This window comes from Pan paniscus, chromosome 10 (genome assembly GCF_029289425.2).
Source record: "Pan paniscus chromosome 10, NHGRI_mPanPan1-v2.0_pri, whole genome shotgun sequence".
Taxonomy (NCBI): Eukaryota; Metazoa; Chordata; class Mammalia; order Primates; family Hominidae; genus Pan; species Pan paniscus.
The window spans coordinates 23695125-23711471 of record NC_073259.2 but is presented as its reverse complement, the minus strand read 5'-3'; the positions used below and the strand labels follow the sequence as shown (position 1 = coordinate 23711471).

General features: G+C 34.3%; 1 protein-coding gene and 1 long non-coding RNA gene across 2 annotated transcripts in view; one reads left to right on the top strand and one right to left on the bottom strand.

Moving 5' to 3' along the window:
• PIK3C2G (phosphatidylinositol-4-phosphate 3-kinase catalytic subunit type 2 gamma) overlaps positions 1 to 8796 on the bottom strand; it is a 385996-nt gene extending 377200 nt beyond the window's left edge. The window contains exon 1 of the mRNA XM_003816540.5: positions 8181 to 8796. The gene's annotated coding sequence lies outside the window, so the exon portion shown is untranslated. The remainder of the gene's footprint in view (positions 1 to 8180) is intronic.
• LOC117975389 (uncharacterized) overlaps positions 1 to 16347 on the top strand; it is a 186223-nt gene that overhangs the window by 56830 nt on the left and 113046 nt on the right. The gene's annotated exons all lie outside the window — the stretch shown is intronic.

Below are 16347 nucleotides of genomic sequence, written 5' to 3'. Positions count from 1 at the left end.
CTTGCATAGATTAAATCTCAAGTGAAAGAATGTGTCCCACTGTATATTTTACAAATTGAGATACTGTCACTCTTCTTGCTTTTATGAGAAAAAATATTAATCAATTCAGATGTAGTTCGTAAAATTATAGTTTTAATTTAAATACCTTTTAAAATTTATATATTTTAATAATAGAAGGAGTTGGTATGTTAGTAAACAACTTCAGGCATGTCAAAGTTACATTTTTAGAATATGAAACTATTCCTTAAGAGGATTTATATTTATAAAGCATTATATCTTTTAACCATAAAGTACCCACAATAGACTGTTTTCTGTTATTTTAAGTTGTCTAGAATTAGAGTAAAACTATAGATCATTGTATAGCTAGCCTACATTTTATAGAATACTGGTCCAATAAACATTGGGACTGGTTTAAGTGATAAGTTTTACCTCACTTGGGAACTAAGACACTGCATATTTTCCTGGAAAACAGTAGTAGTCCTTGGGCCACATTTAATGTTATTCCCTAAGTTCAGCATAACTCTACAAAACTAAAGGAGAATTTCAGCACCATTTAGTCAAAGGTAACAGGGGTTAATGAGAGAAAAAAAAAAAGATGGGCTCAAGAGAGTTTTATCTTCACTCTTCATTAATAGCTGCATGACTCTGAGTAAATTAGTAAACATTTCTAACATCTCAAATTTGTTATTAATAAAAATAAAGATATTAATAACTGCCTTCCATAGTGTTAATAAGTATTATATAAGAAAAACTTGTCGGGCTGTGCGCAGTGGCTCACACCTGTAATCCCAGCACTTTGGGAGGCTGAGGTGGGTGGATCACCTGAGGTCGGGAGTTCAAGACTAGCCTGACAAACGTGGTGAAACCCTGTCTTTACTAAAAATACAAAAATTAGCCGGGCGTGGTGGCTCACGCCTATAATCCCAGCTACATGGGAGGCTGAGGCAGGAGAATTGCTTGAACCCGGGAGATGGAGGTTGCAGTGAGCTAAGATCTCACCACTGCACTCCAGCCTGGGTAACGGAGAGAGATGCCATCTCAAAAAAAAAAAAAAAAAGAAAGAAAAAAAAAAAAGAAAAAGGGTAAATTGTCAGTGTCTGACAAATAGTAGCCACATCATTTTATAATTACTATTTGGATGTATCCCGTAATCCATTAATTTTTGTCTATTTTATTTAACTGATTCTATGTATTTTAACTGATAATAATAAAATAATGTGTATTGTCATCTTTATTTCCATTTTGTGTAAGCATTATTGTTAGTTACCAATGTAATGCGGCAAAATTTTCCACTCATGCAAAAGATTACCCTTGTTTTTATGAGTATTTGACTGTGAATGGAAGTAAGTAGCAGAAAAAAATAATTCCATAACAGTTTCTTCTTTGGAAAACTCTAATATTGTTCTGAAACCAAAGTGGTAAATAGTTTTAGCTCTTAAATGAAATCTCCTTACATGGTAGTCACTTTACAGGACATGGTTTGAGAAGACTTGTATGGGTGAGGAAAACCTAGGGGAGATAATGTTTCATTACTGCCCTCTGCCCAGATGCAGGAGAGGGGAGAAAAACTACATATACCCCAATGTATCTATTGCTGTTCTAGTGGCTAGAAACATGTGGATGTTCTTCACCAAAAAAAAAAAATATATATATATATATAGGTGAATTAATTATGCAAAATATAAAAAATATGAACAGATACCTACTTAATGATGTTTAATATTAACGTAATCGTTAGCATGAGGATATAGCTTCTTAAGAAATCTAAGTTTCAGCTGGCACAGTGGCTCATGCCTATAATACCAGCACTTTGGGAGGCCGAGGCAGGAGGATAGACTTGAGGCCAGGAGTTCAAGATCAGCCTGGCCAACACGACAAAATCCCATCTCTACTAAAAATAAAAAAATTTGCCAGGTGTGTTGGTGCACGGCTGTAATCCCAGCTACTTGGGAGGCTGAGGCATGAGAATTGTTTGACCCGGGAGGTGGAGGTTGGAGCACTGATATGCACCACTGCACTCCAGCCTGAGTGACAGAGTGAGACTCGTTTAAAAAAAAAAAGAAAGCAATCTAAGTTTTGACTGAATCTTTGACAAAGTTATTGTTATGGTGAATGAGATATTTGATAAGAATATTATTTAAAGAAAGATCTAGAAATTTTTTGAAAGGCAAATGTAGGTAAAACCAATGGTAAGTTGAATACACTGGTAATTTTAATGCTTCTGAGAAAACAGCACACACAATGATAAATACCACATAAAATTATTTTTTAAAATATGGCTAATATGCACTGTTTGAATAGTCACATTTTATTTTCACTATTTAAAACAAGTATCTGAATTATGTCATATGATTCACTGCATAGGAAGCACAACAGTGGGAATTCATCTAAAAATCAATGTAGTCTAAGAGTTAAATGAATTAGTATGGGAAGGCTGAATGGAAGAACAGATAGGTAGAAAAATTCAGAAAACTTTGTAAAAACTTGAAAAAGGTTACAAATTATGAAATTAAAAGCTGGTCAAATAGACTGTGGTTTCGGGAAATAATATCCTTAATGATATCTCTAATCTTAGAATAATAATAATAATAACAATAAAAATCAAGGTTCTTAGCATCAATACAGTTGACTTGCTGTAGAATGATATCTGGCTGGTAACATAACTCAAAAAATTAAGCAAATATTTTATGAATTGAATAAGCAAACAAAAAAATTCATTTAGTATAGCATTACCAGCCACAAAGACTCACATCCATTCAGTCAACTAAATTTTTATCATATGTAAGTCAAAACAGATTAAACAGAAATGGAAGGAAAAAATCCACACGTACTGGCTGGCACTTGATTTGTATCTGGAGGAGAATAAATATCCCAGCCTGAAAAAATGGTAAAGAAATGGTTCATTTTCCTGCTACTGCTGAATTGGGAGATATAGGGTCGGATCATTTCCCTCCACCGCCCTAAAAAGGTTGATCTGTTGCACAGCAACACCTTTCAGTAGCAACGAGGGCCACATGGCCACTTAGCTTTCTACATGCTTTCTAAGACTAAAATTTGCGTTAATGCAAAATGTTGCATCTATGGTGACTGTGCATTTGTTTTGCCTCATGTAGGAACGGGGGATGAATGTTTGGGGTACAAAGAATACCATGAGAAAGTACAAAAACAGTCCACTTCTGGCAAAAGAAAAACTGTATATTGGCTAGAATTACCTAGATACGTATACCTTCTCAAAATAGTCAATTGGACATGAAAGCAATATAGATGAAGTCCAGAATTTAGGGAAATTAAGTGACTGCTAGTGACCAGAAATCAGATGAAGTCTGTTCATATTTACCATCCCTTTAGTTGAAAATATGAGAAACATGCTCTAACAGGTCAATAATGAGAGGAACCAGGCAAGATAAGCTGCAGACATTATTTATGAGTCATCAACAGAGAGAATTCAAAGGACGAGTAATTGGGAAAAATGTGTTAATACAGATGTGCAAATATTCTGCAAGAAATAAAGTGAATGCTTATCAAGACATAAAAGAAGATCTTACTTCTGAAAAATATATGCTATGTATAACGAAGTAATTATTATAAAAACAGTAGTTATATGTGATCTATAAAATTAAGAAATCATGTGTTCTATTAAATAATCTATACAATTAAAAAGTAGCAAAACAAAATGAAAAAAAGAAAAAATTGGGTGAGAGAGATGCCAATAAAATGGAGCTTAATGAGATACTGAGATGTGAAGAAACTGAAAATTCAGTCACATATTTAAAATATTCCTTAAAGCAGAATTGATACATCAGAAAACTAAATTTTGAATTAAAAATTGAGAAATACTATGAATACAGAATAAGAGGAACAAGTGAGAGAAAGTATAAGATGTGATACTACAATTGTAACATTCATAGAAAGGAGAACTATCACTGTATTATGGAAATCCTAAAAATAAATCAGAAAAAGTAGAAACAACCAACATTGAAGATGGCAAAAAAAGAAAACCCTGAATATGCATATTACATCTGCATATGTATATGGTACATATATACATAACCAGAAAATATATGTGTATTGTGATATTTTAAAAATGAAGCATTTACCCAACATGAAAAAAATGAAGAAAAAGAAGAGAATGAGGAGGAGGAGGAAGAAGGGAGGGAGGGAGAGAGGGCGAGAGGAGGAAGAAAAAGGAGGAGAAGAAAGAAAAATCTATCTGGACATACAGTTTACTTGTAAAGACAAACTGCCTTAAGATAATGGAACTATGTCTACATAGTTCTAAGGTAAACATGTTCTATACCAAACATTCAGTTTGTCTTTTGTATGTGAGAGCAGCTAAAACATATTTGAACATATGTAAGTGCTCACAAACCTTTGTGCACTTCTAATGAGTAACATGCATCAGGCCACAAAATTTTAATCAAAATAAGAACTCAGTAATAGGGAACTAATAGTAACTCTTTAAAAACCAGTTAACATTGACTAGGTCTAAATAATGATTGCAAATATAATTTAATAATTTCAAAATTTACTCTGTATTAATGAGCAAGGTGAAGAGTCTTAGATTATATTTCAACTAAAACTGAAAGGCATGTTAAATGTTCTGTCTTACAAGAGGAAAGGGGATAAAATATGCTGTTTTGTTTCTATCAATGCTTTTTTAAAAATTCATATGTATTTGTTTGTATATATAGAGTTATTAAGTATTATAGAACTATTAGTTGGAGAAAAATACCATCCGTATTTTCCAAAACACTAGAGGAATCAAAATGTGATAACATTTACATTATATTCAGCAGGAATATAGGAAATTAAAAGTATGTTTTAAGAATAGCAAACAGAATGGGCCCTGTAGGATCACTGACATCTAATGATGATAAATATAAGCAGTTAATAGGATTAAGAACATTATGCAAATATAAATTTTCTATTGCGTAGTGTTGTTGTTTTTTTTTTTTTTTTAGATGAAGTCTCGCTCTTGTTCCCCAGGCTGGAGTGCAATGGCACGATCTCGGCTCACTGCAACCTCTGCCTCCCGGGTTCAAGCGATTCTTCTGCCTCAGCCTCCTGAGTAGCTGGGATTACAGGCGCCTGCCACCATGCCTGCCTAATTTTTATATTTTTAGTAGAGATGAGGTTTCATCATGTTGGCCAGGCTGGTCTCAAACTCCTGACCTCAGGTGATCTGCCCACCTCAGCCTCCCAAAGTGCTGGGATTACAGGCTTGAGCCACCACACCCAGCCTATTGCATAGTTTTTGTAACAGAAACACATAAAAAAATTAAAGCAAAGTTAAAAGTATTACCAAATATATTACTCAAACATACACACCTACACAGACACACACACAGAGACATGCAAAATGAAGCAAGAGAGGCAATATTAGTAACAGGAAACTGTAGGCTAAAAGCATCAAGACCATTTTATTGAAATTTTTACATAAGTTATAATAGATATAGGCATTTATGAATCAGGTAAAAGTGTGTGTTTTAAGATGAATTAATGGAGACTTCTGGAATTTTATAACCAGCTCAATTTATTAACTAATATTAACTTTACATTTATACCATATATATTTAGCTTTTCCATCTGCTAAAGATTAAATCCTTTTGTTTATCAATAAATCATACAAAAACATTTGTTTTGCATTTAATTTTGTATTTATTCATGATTCCTTAAATGATGAAGCATAAATGAACATACCTAAAATGTGAAAAATAATTTTCTCACATCAGAAACCAAGTATCAAAGACATATCTGAGAAGGGGATTTAACCAGAGCCCAAGTGGCAGAAGTACAGATTAAAGAAAAATTTGCCACTAATTATTCTGGAGAAGGTTTTTCTCCTTGGAGTTTGAATAAATAGCCACGCACATGTATACACAAAAATACAGAAACACACACAACCATGAAATAATCAAGCTGATGCTTATAAAATTATTTCAGTACTATGAGAGGAGAATGTTATCATGAAGACTCTAAGAAAGAGAATTCTCAAAATCATTGAGGAAAAGGCTTGCTGAGTGAGCAAGTGTTCAGATGCCCCATGCAGGCTTTTACAGCGGGTTATTAGTCTGGTAAGACAGAGGAGAAAAGAGTGGTGATGCTGATCTCAATCTACAGAAGACACTATGCACTGTGAGCCAGGTAGATGGTTTTTCTCCCCACGCCCAGAGAGAGTTTTCTCAAAAGGTTGAGTGTTGATGAGAAAGTATTCAGAAACAATAGATCAGAATTCAGCCTGTCTGCTCACACAGCTGATTTTCTTCTTTTGTTCTCACATACAATATTCCAAAAAGTAGCTGTCTCCAGAAAAAAAAAATTACTCCTATTCAAAGATGCACAATACCAAGAAAGTAATCATAATGGAACCTAAGCAAAAAATATCACAACAAAGGAGGAAGCCAACGTGATCTCGGCGGGGGGTGGAAATATGAAGAATATAAGCCAATACTCAACAAAACAGCATTTTGAAAAGCAGAACAAAATAAAAATGTGTTCTCAGAACCTGTTTATCTCTAGAACATTACCATTAATGGAAATTTTTAAAAAATGTGCTTAAGAGTAGAAGGAAAATTATCCCAGGGAAGGTCTGAAAAATACCAGAAGGGGAGGTGAGTGAACATGATAGTAAATATGTGGATAATTCTGAACTAACGTTGACTATATAAACAATAATAACAATTTCTAATCTGGAAAGCAGAATAAGTAAGATATAATTAAATACTAGACTATAATACTATATAAGTTGGGGTTGAGCAATCCAACTTAAAAAACATTTTCTATTGAGAAAGTACAGATATAAATTTTGATTTTTGAAGAATGCATGTTAAATTTTTAGATAATAAATGTATATTCAGATAATAGAGGGTGTATTTTCTACCGGTAGAAAGCAAAGAATGAAAACAACAACAAAAACAACAAACATCAATCAAGTTGGGAGAAGTTCCGTAAGTGAGAAGATGAGAAAAGGGTGGCACTGATTTCAATCAGCTGGAGACAAACAATTGCCTTGTCCTATCTTCAGCTGAAGCACAAATATAAATGTTCTCTAAGATGAAGAAATGAAAAGGTATATATCAGAAACACATAAATGTGAATTGTCTGGTTATGTCATATAAAATCTCTAGATTGTTACATTTTATTAAGAAAAAAAGCTAAATGAGATTTGTTACAGATATACCAGAATTTAAAGGATAAGTATTGCTTAAAATTTAAAAGACGAAAAAGGTATCACAGGCAATTTGTAATAATATCGACAACAACAAAAAACTGATGTCATTACATTAAAAAGACAAAACAGGCCTATTGGAAAAAGTAATTCAGGAGGTAAAGAATAACACTTTATAAGGTAAAGAGCCAATTCACCAGGCACGTATCACAGATTTATACTTAAAAATAATTCATTTGAAATTTAAATGGCAACAGTTTATACTGCTACAAGGAGAAACTGATATAGCCACATTTATAATGGAAGTAATAGTAATCTCACATCATTTGTAGAGTGATCAGTCAAAAATATACAATTAACAAGCTTAATTCAATGAACATATATAAGATACTGTATCCAGTATTGGAATTTATACCTTTATAAGGACAAGATGGCTTATGAGAATTGATCATATATTTGGCTAATTTTAATATAATTCAAAGTCAGTATTGTACAGACTGTTTTCTCTGTCCCCAACGTAGTCAAAATCAGTAAAAATAAGATAACTTACAGAACTCATGTTTTTAAACTTAAAAAATATTTTTAAATAACTTGCACAGTGAAAAACCACAATAAAATTAGAAAAACTTTGAGATAAAAAATAAGGTTGCCAAGCAAAATACATATTTTTGCATAAGAAATTCAAAGATACACATCACTCTTATTTTATAGCTGAAAAACTCTTGAAAATATTTCAGCCAACAGAAAAATAAATCATAATAATTTAAAATGCAAGAGTTTTGTCATAAAAGGTCTATTGCTAAGAACTGATAACAGTTAAAATGGATTTATGCCTAAACGATTTAATCATATTTTGCTATGATTATCTGTATACCATTTCATCAGATCATACATTTGGAAAATAGCAAGAATTTAGTTAGAAATACAATACAATGCTTTTCTAGATTGGAAATGATTACTTCATCACGTTTTCTTCCTAAGCTCTGAGAGAATTGTACCATGTTTTGCTTACTTGAAGAGGGCTTCCTCACGACCAAAGTGATTCCAGCTCAGGCAGAAGAAAAAGTGAAATCATAGCCTTGGGGTTCACAATGGCATCACAGGATCTTGCTTATTTAATGAATCAGTGAAGACTCACCTACTATGAACCTTTTCTATAGGAGGTAGAAGTTGTCCTTTTTTTTTTTTTTTTTTTTTTTTGCCAGCTCACTCATGGTTAGCTATTTTCTTATGCTCACTATTTTCTTATGCTCAATTCACAAACTTGCTTTTTATCTGGTTCAGATGGCAGATAGACATGCGTGGAGAATAAATAACATGTCATGGAAAGAGCCCTTGAGTTGGAATAAGAAAACCTTGATTAAAATCCAAGCTCTTAATAACATTATTAATGACATGAGGGGTATGTGTTCTTTAACCTCGCTCTCTGAGTCTGTTTCCTAAGATGCAATAATTACATTAGCTAATGCATTTAAAAAGGTGATCACTATGTACAAGTTATATATTATGATTAGTTTGAAAGAATGGGGTATATCTTATCTCTAACTTTAATCCTAAGCTTCAGAAATAGAATTGTTCATCAGACAAGAACATAAGGGGGCAACTGGGACACACAATAGGTTCACATTGGCCTCAGTGAGCTACGAATAAAGAGGCAGGCAAACAGCAGAGACGGACCGCAGCACAGAGGGAGGAAATGGAAATAGAACAGAGCTTCTCCCTAGCAGGAGTTGCTTCTAGTTTGGATCCCATATGTTAAGAAATTCCACCTTCCATTTAACAAGAATTTCCTCTGGGAGCCAACATGGGGATGCCGTCTACAGGCTAGTGGCACGAGATTCAAGACACTAAAAGTGTACACTAAGAAAAATCTACCAGTAGACATGAATGAAATAATTAGCTCAAGGCTCTGATGAAATGGTATGTTATCAAATGCAATCTGTGGTGTCAGCTAGCTGGAGAGAGAGAGAAAGAAAGAGGCAGAGGGAGGGGGGAAAGAGAGAAAGAATAAGTTTATTCAGGAAAGATCTATCTTCTGGTTGTAGATTTTGGGGAATATTTACACGCTGGATATCTCTGTTTCAAAATATGGCACAAACTCACTCTGATTTTAAATTCATCTACCATTTTTGTATCACAGTATAATTAAAGAGCTATTTTGCCTCAATAATATATTTGAATCGAAATATCATGCTATGTAGTTAAGTATAGGAAGTTTATTTGTTTTAGTTTCTTACCTGACGCATATATCTTCCTGAAATGAAGCACGATCTCATTTCTTTTCAAGAGTCAAATACGCTCACACAAGCTAAAACACTTCTATTTCAAGGGAACGTGATGCTTCCACTGGAAGCTTTTATTCCTGTTTGGCAGGTTGGGCATGTTTGGAAATCTATTTTTCATCAGACCCTGAAGGGTTATATGGAAAAAAAAAAAAGAAAAAAGGTTTGCATTGACATAATGAATAGAGGATTTAAGCCAAAAACCCAACCATAAATTAGCTTCTCTGTGCTAAACAGAATTCGGGCCAAAGATACTGATCAGCAATATACAAACGAAAATATATTTTTAAAAAATGTGTCAGGTGAGCATATTTCCCCTCAAATTACAGCTAAGGTTATTATGCATTTAAACATGGAGGTGGTTGGATGTGGTGAAACCAGTGGTCTCAATTTGCAGGAGCAGAGGTGAGCCCTTGAAAAAGGTATTCTAGCCATTCTGTGAGTTTCACCTATCGAGGTATTTTCTTTATTTAATTAGAATTTAATAAGTTCTTTTTTTCTAATTTAGAAAGATATTAATTTTTAGTTTAACCTTAGGATGCATAGTAAATTTCAATTTAAATATTTTTAATAACATCTGAAAAGAAACAGCAAAATAAAACAATATTTATAAGATTAGCAAGTAGATGTGGGTAGTTTATTGTTTTGGTATACTGCTCTTGAAATTGAACAATGTGTGGAGACTCTGAGACAACACAAGAAATTATATAATTAAATCCAGGTAAAATAGGATCTGCCAGAAGTAGGCCTGCTTTACTGGGAGAAAGTTTTAGGAAATAAAAATAAATTGGATTATTCTTGTTTCCAAAATATGTCATAGGATCCTTTTGTTGTTGCTGTTTTTTTCTCTTCTTTTTTCTTCTTTTTAGATTTATATTAGTTTTCTGTAAGAATGATTTCTTACATGGAAGGGTAGAGAAGAGAAAGTTGAGAATTATATCACTTTCAGGGCTACTCATGGAAAGATATTTATAGTATTGAAGGTTCACAATTGTACAACACCATCCCCTGACCCTTGTACCCCTTCTGTTCTAAAGCTACAAAGGTGTGAGAGGTCACAGAAAAATGGGAGCTTGACCTAGAAGTGAAGGGTGATGTCACACAGGAAAACAATCATACCTTTATATTTTAATAATAACCTGAGCTGCAATTCTTAGCTTTGGAACTCTGGGGAGATAGATGACTTTAAAAATAACTTTACATGTAGTGATTTTTTCCAAATACATTTATGCTAAACCCTTAAAAATCTCTTTAAATTAATTCCTAAAATGAGCCACTATTTAAGAAAAGTAGTCCCTTCAAAAATTGAAACATTTTGGATCTACAAATCTCTTACCACACATTAAAGTAGGCTCATACATTTTTCAGGAGGACTTATGAGAGCTGGACAGGGTTGAAAAGGAACAATCTAATCTTGATAAAACTGAAAGATTAAGGTTAGAACAGTTTGATAGTCATTATTCATTAACAAGAAAGGGTACAAAAATGTACCTTGTACTTTGTTTCCTTTGAAAATATGTTCTTCAATATTTTATCTTTCCTTGCTTAACATGTACGCTTACCTATTTTAGTAGCACTTTTAATTAAAAGTAAAATCCAGAGAACAATTAAGCTTCTTCTAAAATTTACTTTTTTCATGGCTATGTCCTATGTCTAAAATTTAAACACACAAAGCCTTCTGTCTTACCTGGTAGTAGTCTACTCCATTTTTTAGGCAAAGTATTTAAGACATAATGATCAAGCTTCAACAATGAAATGCAAATTTTATTTAAAAATCAATGTTTACAGTGCAAGTTTATTTGATTTCCTATCTATTGTGTTAATATTAATTAGGTTATTCTGTTTATGCATTTTATTGTAAGATTCAAAATTTTAAGTGTCATGGTGAACAGCCTTCTAAAACTTTCCTGCTTGTTACATTAAGAAATCAATGTCAAATTATATATAACCTTCTATTTTTTTCTAAATAGGCTTATTTCCCCCCACTCTAAAGCAAATGTAATTTCTTTGTTCAAAATTCCTCAATTTTCAGAACACACACTACAAGATGAGTTCCACAAGTGTCCTTACTCATCTGCCTGTAGTCTTCCTCGAAACCTGGGAAAGATTTTTCAACACTCGCTCTACCAGTAGGTAGAACTTAGCAGAGTTGTCTTTAAAGTTTAATATAAAGAGTTGTGACCCAGACCCCGAAGCTGGCTACCTGCATATTTCATACGTGCTCCACATTTTCCATCTCATTCTCTTTTTAATGTTATTTGTATATACCCATTTTAAAGCAGGATCTCACTTTTTAAGTCAAAAGTTCTGATAGAGTATCTACTGGGTACTTAGCAGCTACCTAGTACTGGTTATAATGTGGTGAAAAAGACCGACAAGGTTTCTGCTATCATGAAGATTACAAGAGCAACTTCCCACCCTGTTGCTTAATAGAGTGACCCGAACCTAGTTACTACCTGGGTGAAAAACAAATGAAGGCAGATACAGGTAATAATGCAGCTACTTGAATATTTCTATTTCAAATATAGGAAACTGCCAGAGAAAGGAAAATGTTTTGATCAAGTTATCTAGAAATTAAGTGCTAGCTGCATTGCTGCTCCATTAAAAAGTAAATTGCTTATTCATTCACTTTAAGAGGGAAAAAAATGAATCAATAGAATATGAAATTCTTTATAAAGATAGAGCTTTTAGACATTCCAAAATACTATTTAATATCTAGCATAAACAAAATATTTATATTGATTTTTCTAAGCCTTATACAACCTGAGCCTCAACATTTTGTACTAAACTTGAACCAATAATTTTAAGAGATATTCATTATCAAAGAATCAACATAGACGAAAGATTCATCTACTGCTATATAAGTAGAATGAGTACATATATATAATAGAATCCTCTCCCGCCCTTAAAAAAAAAAAGGAAATCCTGACATTTGCAACAACATGGATGATCCGGAGGGCATTATCTTGAGTAAAATAAGCTAGATATAGAAAAAGAAATACTACGTAATCTTACTTATGTGTGAAATCTAAAAAAGTTAAATTAATAGGAGCAGAGAGTAAAATGGTGGTCACCAGAAGCTGTGGGAGGGAGACTGGGGAGATGTTGGTGAAAGGATACCAAAATTTCAGGTAGACAGGAGAACTAAGTTCAAGAGGTCCATTGTGCAACATAGTTATTATGGTTAAAGCAATGTATTGTATACTTGAAAATTTGTAAGACAGATTTTAAGTGTTTTCACTACAAAAAAAATGGTATGGGAAGTAACGTATATAGTAATTAGCTTTATTTAGCCACTCCACAATGTATATGTCAAAATATCATGTTGTACACCATAAATATATACAATATAAAAGAGTAGATTGAACAATCATCTGCCGTTTTCATTATTAATTTGGAAAAAATAATGCTTTAATAATATATGCTCTTCTCTGGTGCCCATTGTTCAGCAGGAGCAGAGGTGGATGTTTTGACCCTCTGCCAAGTGGACATGCCTTACTCTAGATTCTGAAAATCTAAAAATGACACTTCCCATACGCCTTTGCAGCCGAGAGTCAGGATGAGAGTTGGTTCTACCAAGAAGTTGTATTTGTACAAGGTAAAAGGTACAAGCAAGGAGTATATTTCTTTATCTCTTTCTGTTTCTTTTCTTTCTTTCTTTTTCTATCTTCTTTCTTTCTCTTTCTTTTCCTTTCTCTTTCTTTCTCCTTCTTTCTTTTCTTTCTTTCTCTTTCTTTCTTTTTCTTCTTTTTTTCCTCCCTCCTTCTTCCTTCCTTCCCTCCCTCCTTCCTTCCTTCCACCTTCCTCTCTCCTTTCTCTTCTTTCTTTTTTTCTTCTTTCTTTCTCTCTTTCTTTCCTTCTTTCTTTTCTTTTCTTTTTTTCTTTCCCTCTCATGTACTGACAAGGAAGATCTTGTTTTTCAAAGCAATACTGCAGTATCTATTCTTCACTTCCCTTGGTGTTGAGAGGCAGCTGTGGCAAAAGTAGTGGTGACAGCTGATTCCCAGCTTTCTAATTTTGAGATTGCTTTTATAGTGGATTGTTCATCTGCAGTAGTTCCAGTGGTGATCTCAGCCCCTGGGTGTTTCAGTTCTCCTGTGCTGTGTTCCAGCCTAGAGCCCACAACTGTGGCTCTTCCTATCATTATTGCAAAAAGTAGTTTATTCTCTGTGTTAAATGAATCTTTCCTGCTTTAAATATTTAGATTTGTTTCTGAATAACAGTATTGCATCAAACCGAGAATTGTCACCCCGTATCTTTTCTTAACCTGTTTCCACAATAGAGTTTCAACTGGTCACATGCCCATCCAACTTAAGACTTCCTTTTTCAACCTCCCTTTTGAGAGGTAGGACCATGTGTCTAAGCTCTAGACCATGGAATTTAAACAGAACATATTTGGTACTTAAGGCTTTGTCCTTAAAGATTAAAGCATGCAATATTCTGGAACCTTTCCCTCTTTCTGATAGTTGTGTCATGCATGGCAAAAGCTGTTTCCCTGAATCCAGAGACAGAAGTGACATATTGAGAACGGAGGAGTTGTCCTGCCAACAACAAGCAACCTACCACTTGATATTTAGTGAGACATAAATTTTTATCTAGTATAAAATGCTGTGTTTTAGGGTCTCTTTCTATGTTTTAATGACATCTAATCTTAAATGAAACATGACTTGGTTACTAGAAGTGTACTCTAGCATAATAAAAAAAATGAAGCTTTGGTCTAAGGATTGAGAGTAGGGGAGAACACAGATATTGCAGGCTAGAAAGTTAGTAATTCTCATTACTTTATGATAAAGCATTTCATAAAACTGTCATTTGCAGTCCTTAAAAAGGGAGATTACTTGCCAGAAGAACACGTAACCTCTGTGAACTGCCGAGGAAGATTCTTGTGCAAAGTTCTGTGACAATACGTACTCGGGCTAGAGGTGACTCTAAAAAAGGAGGGCCGGCAGTAAATAGGCCTGTGACTTTTTCAAGTGCCCACATTAAAACCTCTCAGTTAATTGAAGTTCTTTATAGTTTTGAAGGTTAGGCTGAGAGTGATGCTTTCCTGCCTAAACTAATATTTTCAGGTAGCTTCAAAGTAGACACCCATAAACTGAAGGAGAGCAGAATGTGCTAAGCAAAGAAAACAGTAAATAAAAGAAGATAGTCTGCATGCATAGCAACACTGCCTGGGTTAGGTCTTTGGGTATGATAATTTACCCATGGATCTGACTGGAAGCAACTAGATCAAAAGCAGACTAAGGTTTTCAGAGAATTGCATTGACCTGCAGAAGCCAGTCTGTGTTTGACTTAAAGTATCTCCCATGCCCCACTACTGGTTTTGCAGCATATACATCACAAAATATGCGCAGCTCCAAAGAGAGAATATTTTCTAATTCTTTCTTACAAAATAATTACAGGGTAATTAAATACTTCTGAGAATAAAATGGATACATATTTAGAATAGATAATTCATTTATTGAATACTTACATTACACCAAAACAATGTTTTGGTTACTATAGCAGTAATGGACAAATAATCTCATAGAGAAGTGAAAATAGGAACCATAATAAGGGACAATAAATTCCTCCAAGATAACATAATTCTTCCTCGATAATCATGGAAATTATTTCACTGCCATAGCAGAAGAGGTCAAAAATCTTGTCCAGTGGTATTTGATCATTGCCTTGAAAAATGACAGCTATGCTTTCCTCTTCTTGTATACCTGGATATTTGGGTAATTGACTGCAAGTTGTTCCCCACTATTCTTTACCGTCTTCTTTCCTGATGATGGCTAACTAGCCAAAGGCCATCTTTTCAAGCCTTTCTTTCAACTAGATGTGGGCACCTTACTGGTTGCAGTCAATGAAATATGGAGAGGAACGATGCCTGATTATTCTAGTTGTGTTCTTAAAAGAATTATCTTTGCGCTCTCCTGTCTGCTCCCTCGCCCTCAACACACACACCATCAACCAGTTGGGAGATAGTGAGGAAACCTTGCGCTGAACATGGCAAAGCTGTATTATAGGTTCTCACTGTCATCTTAGATATAAAAGAAAGAAAGTAAAAACACAAGTGAGAGAAATTTTGTCTTGTTTACATGGCTGCATTTTGGGTACTTTTGTTATAGAATTAGATCAAAACTGTATTAACTCCTACAGTAGCCATCAATTCAAGTAATTATTGTTCTCAAAAATTTACTTATAGAAAATAGAATCAGAATAGACTCAAACTGACTATTTCTTTTTTTTTTCCTTCCATTTATTTGTTTATTTATTTATTTATTTATTTTTGAGACGGAGTTTCACTCATTGCCCAGGCTGGAGTGCAACGGTGCGATCTCAGCTCACCGCAATCTGCACTTCCTGAGTTCAAGTGATTCTCCTGCTTCAGCCTCCCAAGTAGCTGGTCAGGCATGTGCCCGACTAATTTTGTACTTTTAGTACAGACGGGGTTTCACCATGTTGGTCAGGCTGGTCTCAAACTCCCAGCCTCAGGTGATCTGCCCGTCTCAGCCTCCCAAAGTGCTGGGATTACAGGGGTGAGCCACTGCACCCGGCCTGAGCCACTGAGCCCAGCCCTCTTTCTTTTTTTAAATTTTTAAGTGAAAATTTAAATTTTTTAAATTAAGAAATTATTATTATTATTATTATTTTGAGACAGAGTCTCACCCTGTCACCTAGGCTGGAGTTCAATGGTGCAATCTTGGCTCACTCCAACCTCTGCCTCCCGGGTTCAAGCAATTCTCTTGCCTCGGCCTCCCGAGTAGCTGGAGTAGCTGGAACTACAGGCGCATGCCACCATGCCCAGCTAATTTTTGCACTTTTAGTACAGACTGGGTTTCACCATGTTTGCCAAGATAGTCTCAATCTCTTGACCTCATGATCCACCTGCCTTGGCCTCCCAAAGTGCTG